Below are 6,225 nucleotides of genomic sequence, written 5' to 3' on the forward strand. Positions count from 1 at the left end.
ACCACCGTGCCCGGCTAATTTTTTGTATTTTTAGTAGAGACGGGGTTTCACCGTGTTGCCCAGGCTGGTCTCGAACTCTTGAGCTTAGGGAATCCGCCCACCTCGGCCTCCCAAAGTGCAAGGATTACAGGCGTGAGCCACCGCACCAGGCCAGCATAGGGCTTAACGAATTGGTTTCATCAGGCATGTCATTCACGTAAAAGCTGGACTTTTCACCCTAGCCTTTTCATATGCAAATACAGAGTGCCATGATGTTCTCCACACGTGGGGATATGTGGGGGGTAACCATGTTGCCAGGAACGTGTAGGGCAAGGGCAAGAAGGCCAAGGGAATTGCCGTATTTGGGTGGACCCAGTTTCTAATGGCCTTCATTTGCATATCAAAGGTTGCCAGCCTGGCTCTAAGAGCTGCTTTAAAAATGCAAACTTCCCAAGGACCCCTTTTCCTCTCTATCTGCCTAAAATAATTTCTTAATAACTCCTACAGCACTACCAGGAGAGTACAAGACTGGCTGCCAGCTTTCTGGGAACCAAGGTAGGAAAGAGAGCTGATGAAGCTCGGGTGTGGGCGGGGGTTAGGTCTTAGCATTCAGTATGTCAACGTTGCTTAATCCCTGTTTTTCCATGGTGCCTTTACCTTCAGCTGTAGATTTCTCTCCAGTCCGGTCTTCCCATTCTACCCTCTCCTGAAAAGAAACCTAAATCTACTGAGGCCAGGACATGGGGAGTCACTCCTGAAGTGGCGGGGTCGGGGGCGGGATCTGGGCTTTAACAGCTTTTTTTTTTTTTTTTTTGAGGTGGAGTCTCGCCCGGTTGCCCAGGCTGGAGTCCAGTGGTGCAATCTGGGCTCACTGCAACCTCTGCCCCCTGGGTTCAAGCAGTTCTCCTGCCTTAGGCTCTCAAGTAGCTGGGATTACAGGTGTGCACCACCACTCCCGGCTAATTTCTTTTTGTATTTTTAGTAGAGATGGGGTTTCACCATGTTGGCCAGGCTGGTCTTGAACTCCTGACCTCAGGTGATTCGCCCCCCCTTGGCCTCCCAATGTGCTGGGATTACAGGCGTGAGCCACCACGCCCAGTTTTAACAGCTTCTTAAACCAAGTTTTAACCCACACCCTGCTTTTAGCTCCACTCCACGCCTACTTTAGGAGTTAACCAGTGCTCCCTATTCCTGAGCCTTTGGGGGATGTATAATCTGGCTGCCCCTTGACTTTCTCCACACCTGACTTAGGAGTCAACTTTCTCAAGTCTGCAAAGTCAGTTGATATTTATCCCTGATTCCAAATTTTTGTCAGTGTTATCTCAGTGTCTATTTTTACTTTGTAAGCTTATTAATTTCTTCATTCATTGCTTTATTCTATAAATATTTATGAGCCCATAATATGTGCTAGACATTCTTTAGCTCTTAAAAAAAAAAATTTAGGCCGGGCACGATGACTCATGCCTGTAATCCCAGCGCTCTGGGAGGCTGAGATGGGTGGATCACCTGAGGTCAGGAGTTTGAGACTAGCCTGGCCAACATGGTGAAACCCCGTCTCTACTAAAAGTCCAAAAATTAGCCGGGCATGGTGGCAGGTGCCTGTAAGCCAAGCTACTCAGGAGGCTGAGGCAGGAGAATCACTTGAACCTGGGAGGCAGAGGTTGCAGTGTGGGTAGGTTGATTGCAAGATCGTGCCACTGCACTCCAGCCTGGGCAACAAGAGTGAAAATCTGTGTCAAAAAATAAAAAATAAAACTAAATTTACTCTTTTTCCTACACTACACAGATGTAATCAATTTACTCTTTCAATGGAGTTTTAGATGTATACAAACACAGTTATGTGTATTCAATCCTCCATCTTTATCTGGAAATCAAAATCTTTTTCTAAATCAGTTAAAGAGGGATAATATTTAACTGATTTGGGATTGGGAGTGGATTAATTGAGATAATGGAATGTAAAGTACTTAGCATAGTGCTCAGCACATAGTAAGTGCCCAAACAATTATAATCACTATGGTTATTATTTTAGTTTTTTTCTGTTGTAAGATAGACCCAGGCCAGCTGTGGTGGCTCCTGCTTGTAATCCCAAAGCATTGGGAGGCCAAGGCAGAAAAATCATTTGAAGCCAGGAGTTTCATGTTAGCCTATGCAACATAGTGAGACCCTGTATCTACAAAACAAAAATTTTTTAAATTAGCCCGGCATGGTGGCATGCACCTATAGTCCCAGTTACTTGGGAGGCTGAGGCAGGAGGATTGCTTGAGCCCAGGAGTTCAAGGCTGCAGTGAGCACCACTGCACTTCAGCCTGAGGAACAGAGCAAGACCCTGTCTCTAAAAGGGAAAGGAAGAAAGAGAGAAGTGGAGGGAAGGAAGGACAGACCAGTCTGTGTGGTTAATAATTATATAAATGTTTTGTTGAGGATAGTTATGTTCAAGTGGATTAGGTACATTGTGGATTATGGTGAAAATTTTAATTTTTTGGCTGACCTGTCCCATCAGGCCATTAGAGGTGTGCCTACAGTCTTAGCTTAAGAAGACCCCAAATGCAAGTTCGACAGTAACTCTGCTATGGAGAAGAAATCTGATAAAATGGTCCAAAGTCAGACAGACATCACTTTGAAATTTTCACTGCTGATCCCCTCCATTAACATGACACTTGAAATTTGTTGCATAAATAACACTTTGCAAGGCACTGTCACAATGCTTCTCTGCTGAAAATTCCTTTCCATTGAGCGTCACTCTGTCTTTTTATTTTTTAATAGAGACCACTGCAATGGGGTCTTGCAGCAGGGGAGAAAGAGTGGACTTAACTTCCTTACTCTGTCTTTTTAGAAAGAGTGCCTGGACTGGGTGCAGTGGCTCAGGCCTATAATCCCAGCACTTTGGGAGGCCAAGGCAGGAGGATTGCTTGGGTCCTGGAGTTTGAGACCAGCCTGGGCAACATAGTGAGACTCCATCTCTACAAATATAAAAAATTGGCTGAGTGTGGTAGCTCCTGCCTGTAGTTCCATTTACTCAGGAGGCTAAGGTGGGAGCATAGCTTGGCCTGGGAGGTTGAAGCTGCAGTAAGCTGTGATTGTGCCACTGCACCCCAGCCTGAGCTACAAAGTAAGACCCTGTGAAAAAAGAAAGAGAGTGAGTAGCTGGTCTCCTTTGGGTCTCTAGGCCTTCATGGCACAGGTTCTGTAGCAAAATATTATAATAATGACAATTTAAAAAGAGAGAGAGGAAGAGAGTATTTTATTACTCAGGAAACTGAAGCCCCAGAAAGTGAAGGTTCTTGTTTATTGATGGGTGGCCAACAAGCAACTAAGCCAGGATTAGAACACTGAATCGCTCCCTTTTTTCCTCCCTGGTTCTGCTAAATGAGAAGAATCAAATATAGTCCTGAACTTCCGTTGGATAGTCGTGATGAAGTCTAGGAAATAAATGGTTTCTGTGGTCCAGGAACGTTCTGGGTCTCTTATGTGATTGCAGTCACATATTAATGAGGGCTGCAGTCATCTGAAAGCTTGACTGAGGCTTGAGAGTCTGACATGGCAGACTCCCATGCCTCAAAGCTGATGATGTCTTAGGGCTCCTATATGAGTTACCTCATGCTGTGTAACAAATTACTCCTGAATTTAAAGACTTAATGATATGGTTTGGCTGTGTCCCCACCCAAATCTCACCTTGAATGGTCGTAATCCCCACATGTCAAGGGCAGGGCCAGGTGGAGATAATTGAATCATGGGAGCATTTTCCCCCTTACTGTTCTCATGGTAGGGAATAAGTCTTGTGAGATCTAATGGTTTTATAAATGGGAGTTCCCCTGCACAAGTTATCTTGCCTGCCGCCACGTAAGATGTGACTTTGCTCCTTCTCTGCCTTCCACCATGGTTGTGAGGCCTCCTCAGCCACGTGGAACTGTGAGTCCATTAAACCTCTTTCCTTTATAAATTACTCAGACTCAGCTATGTCTTTATTAGCAGCATGAGAAGAGACTAACACATTTAAAAACAATAATTTTTTTTTAATAAAAAATAGGATGAGGGTATGGGTAGGTTGATTGCAAGATAAAACCTTTCTAGGGCTGGGCACGGTGGGTTCACACCTGTAATCCCAGCACTTTGGGAGGCCAAGGCAGGCAGATCGTTTGTGCTCAGGAGTTTGAGACCAGCCTGGGCAACATAGTGAAACCTCATCTCTACTAAAAATACAAACAATAACCAGACATGGTGGTTTATGCTTATAGTCCCAGCTACTCAAGAGGCTGAGGCAGGAGGATTGCTTGAACCCAGGAGGCAGAGGTTGCAGTGAGCCAGGATTGTGCCACTGCACTCCAACCTGGGAGACAGAGTGAGACCCTGTATCAAAAAAAAAAAAAAAAAAAAAAAATTCCAGGAGACAGCCTGGGTATCTCTAAAGGCACCAACAGCACCAAATGCTGATAAGGATGCAGAGCAACAGGAACTTTCATTCATAGCTGCTGGGAATGCAAAATGATACAGCCCCCTTGGAAGACAGTGTGGAGGTTTCTTACATAACATACTCTCACTGTATGATCAATTGCACTCTTTAGTATTTACCCAAAGGAGCTGAAGACTGATTTCTGTACAAAAACCTGAACAGGAATATTTATAGCAGCTTTATTTATAATTGCCAAAGCTTGGAAGCAACCAAGATGTCTTTAAACAGGTGAATAGACAAACTGTGGTTCGTCCACAATGGAATACTATTCAGAGCTAAAAAGAAATGAGCTATCAAGCCATGAAAAGACATGGAGGAAACTTAAATATATATTGATAAGTGAAAGAAGTCAATCTGAAAAAGCTGCATATTATATATTTCCAACTCTATGACATTCTGGAAAAGGAAAAGCTATGGAAACAGTATAAGATCAGTCAGTGGTTGCCAGAGTTTACTGGGGAGGGAAGGAAGGATGAATAAGAGGAATGCATGGGATTTTTAGGGCAGTATGATACTGTAATGGTGGATCCAAATCCTTACACGTTTGTCAAAAGTCATAGAGGGTGCAACACAGAGTGAACCCTAATGTAAACTATGGACTTTGGTAAGTAATAATTTATGAATATGGGCTCATCAATTGTAACAAATGTACCACACTAATGGAAGAGGTTAATAATGGAGGAAACTGTGAGAGAAAAAAGCTTAAATGGAAACTCTGTACTTTCTGCTTAGGTTTTCTGTAAATCCAAAACTGCTATAAAAAATAAAGTCCCAGCCCTGGCAACACAGCGAGACCTCACCTCTACACAAATTTTAAAAATTAGCTGGGTATAGTGGCATGTGCCTGTAGTCCCAGCTATCCGGGAGGCTGAGGTGGGAGGATCACTTGAGCCTGGGAGATTGAGGCTGCAGTTGATCATGCCACTGCACTTCAGCCTGGGCAACAAGGTGAGACCCTGTCTTAACTCATAACTCAGTAAATAACTCAATAAATAAGTCTATTAATTTTTAAAAGGATGGGGGCATGGGGTAGGTTGGTTACACAACGAAACCTTTCTAGGAAACATAACCCAGATATCACTGAGGCCTTTGTGCCACACATTCTCTGAACAAATCAATCTAGAGGCAAAGATGCTCTAAGGATAATGATGTACTTGGGATAATATAATATCTGCATCCTCCTGAAATGCAGGCCTCGCTTGGGTGACTTTGAGATTGCCTGAATATTTATTTATTTATTTATTTATTTATTTAATTTGACGGAGTCTTGCTCTGTTACCCAGGCTGGAGAGCAGTGGCGTGATCTCAGCTCACTGCAAGCTCCGCCTCCCGGGTTCACGCCATTCTCCTGCCTCAGCCTCCTGAGCAGCTGGGACTACAAGCGCTGGCCACAACGCCCAGCTAATTTTTTGTATTTTTAGTAGAGACAGGGTTTCACTGTGTTAGCCAGGATGGTCTCGATCTCCTGACCTCATGATCCACCCACCTTGGCCTCCCAAAGTGCTGGGATTACAGGCATGAGCCACCGTGCCCGGCCACATTACATTTTTAATACATTTGAGCCATTCGTCTTTATAAGTTTTGTCTTCCTTTTTCTCTCCCCTCTGTTTATTGTCATTATTATAATATTTTGCTATGGAACCTGTGCCACAAAGCCCCAGAGACCCAAAGGAAACCTGGCACTCTTTCTAAAAAGACAGTGAGGCTAGGCATGGTGGCTCACGCCTGTAATCCCAGCACTTTGGGAGGCCGAGGTTGGCAGATCACTGGCGGTCAGGTGTTTGAGACCAGCCTGG

The sequence above is a fragment of the Colobus angolensis genome, unplaced genomic scaffold, assembly GCF_000951035.1.
Source record: "Colobus angolensis palliatus isolate OR3802 unplaced genomic scaffold, Cang.pa_1.0 Scaffold183, whole genome shotgun sequence".
In the NCBI taxonomy this organism is placed as follows: Eukaryota; Metazoa; Chordata; class Mammalia; order Primates; family Cercopithecidae; genus Colobus; species Colobus angolensis.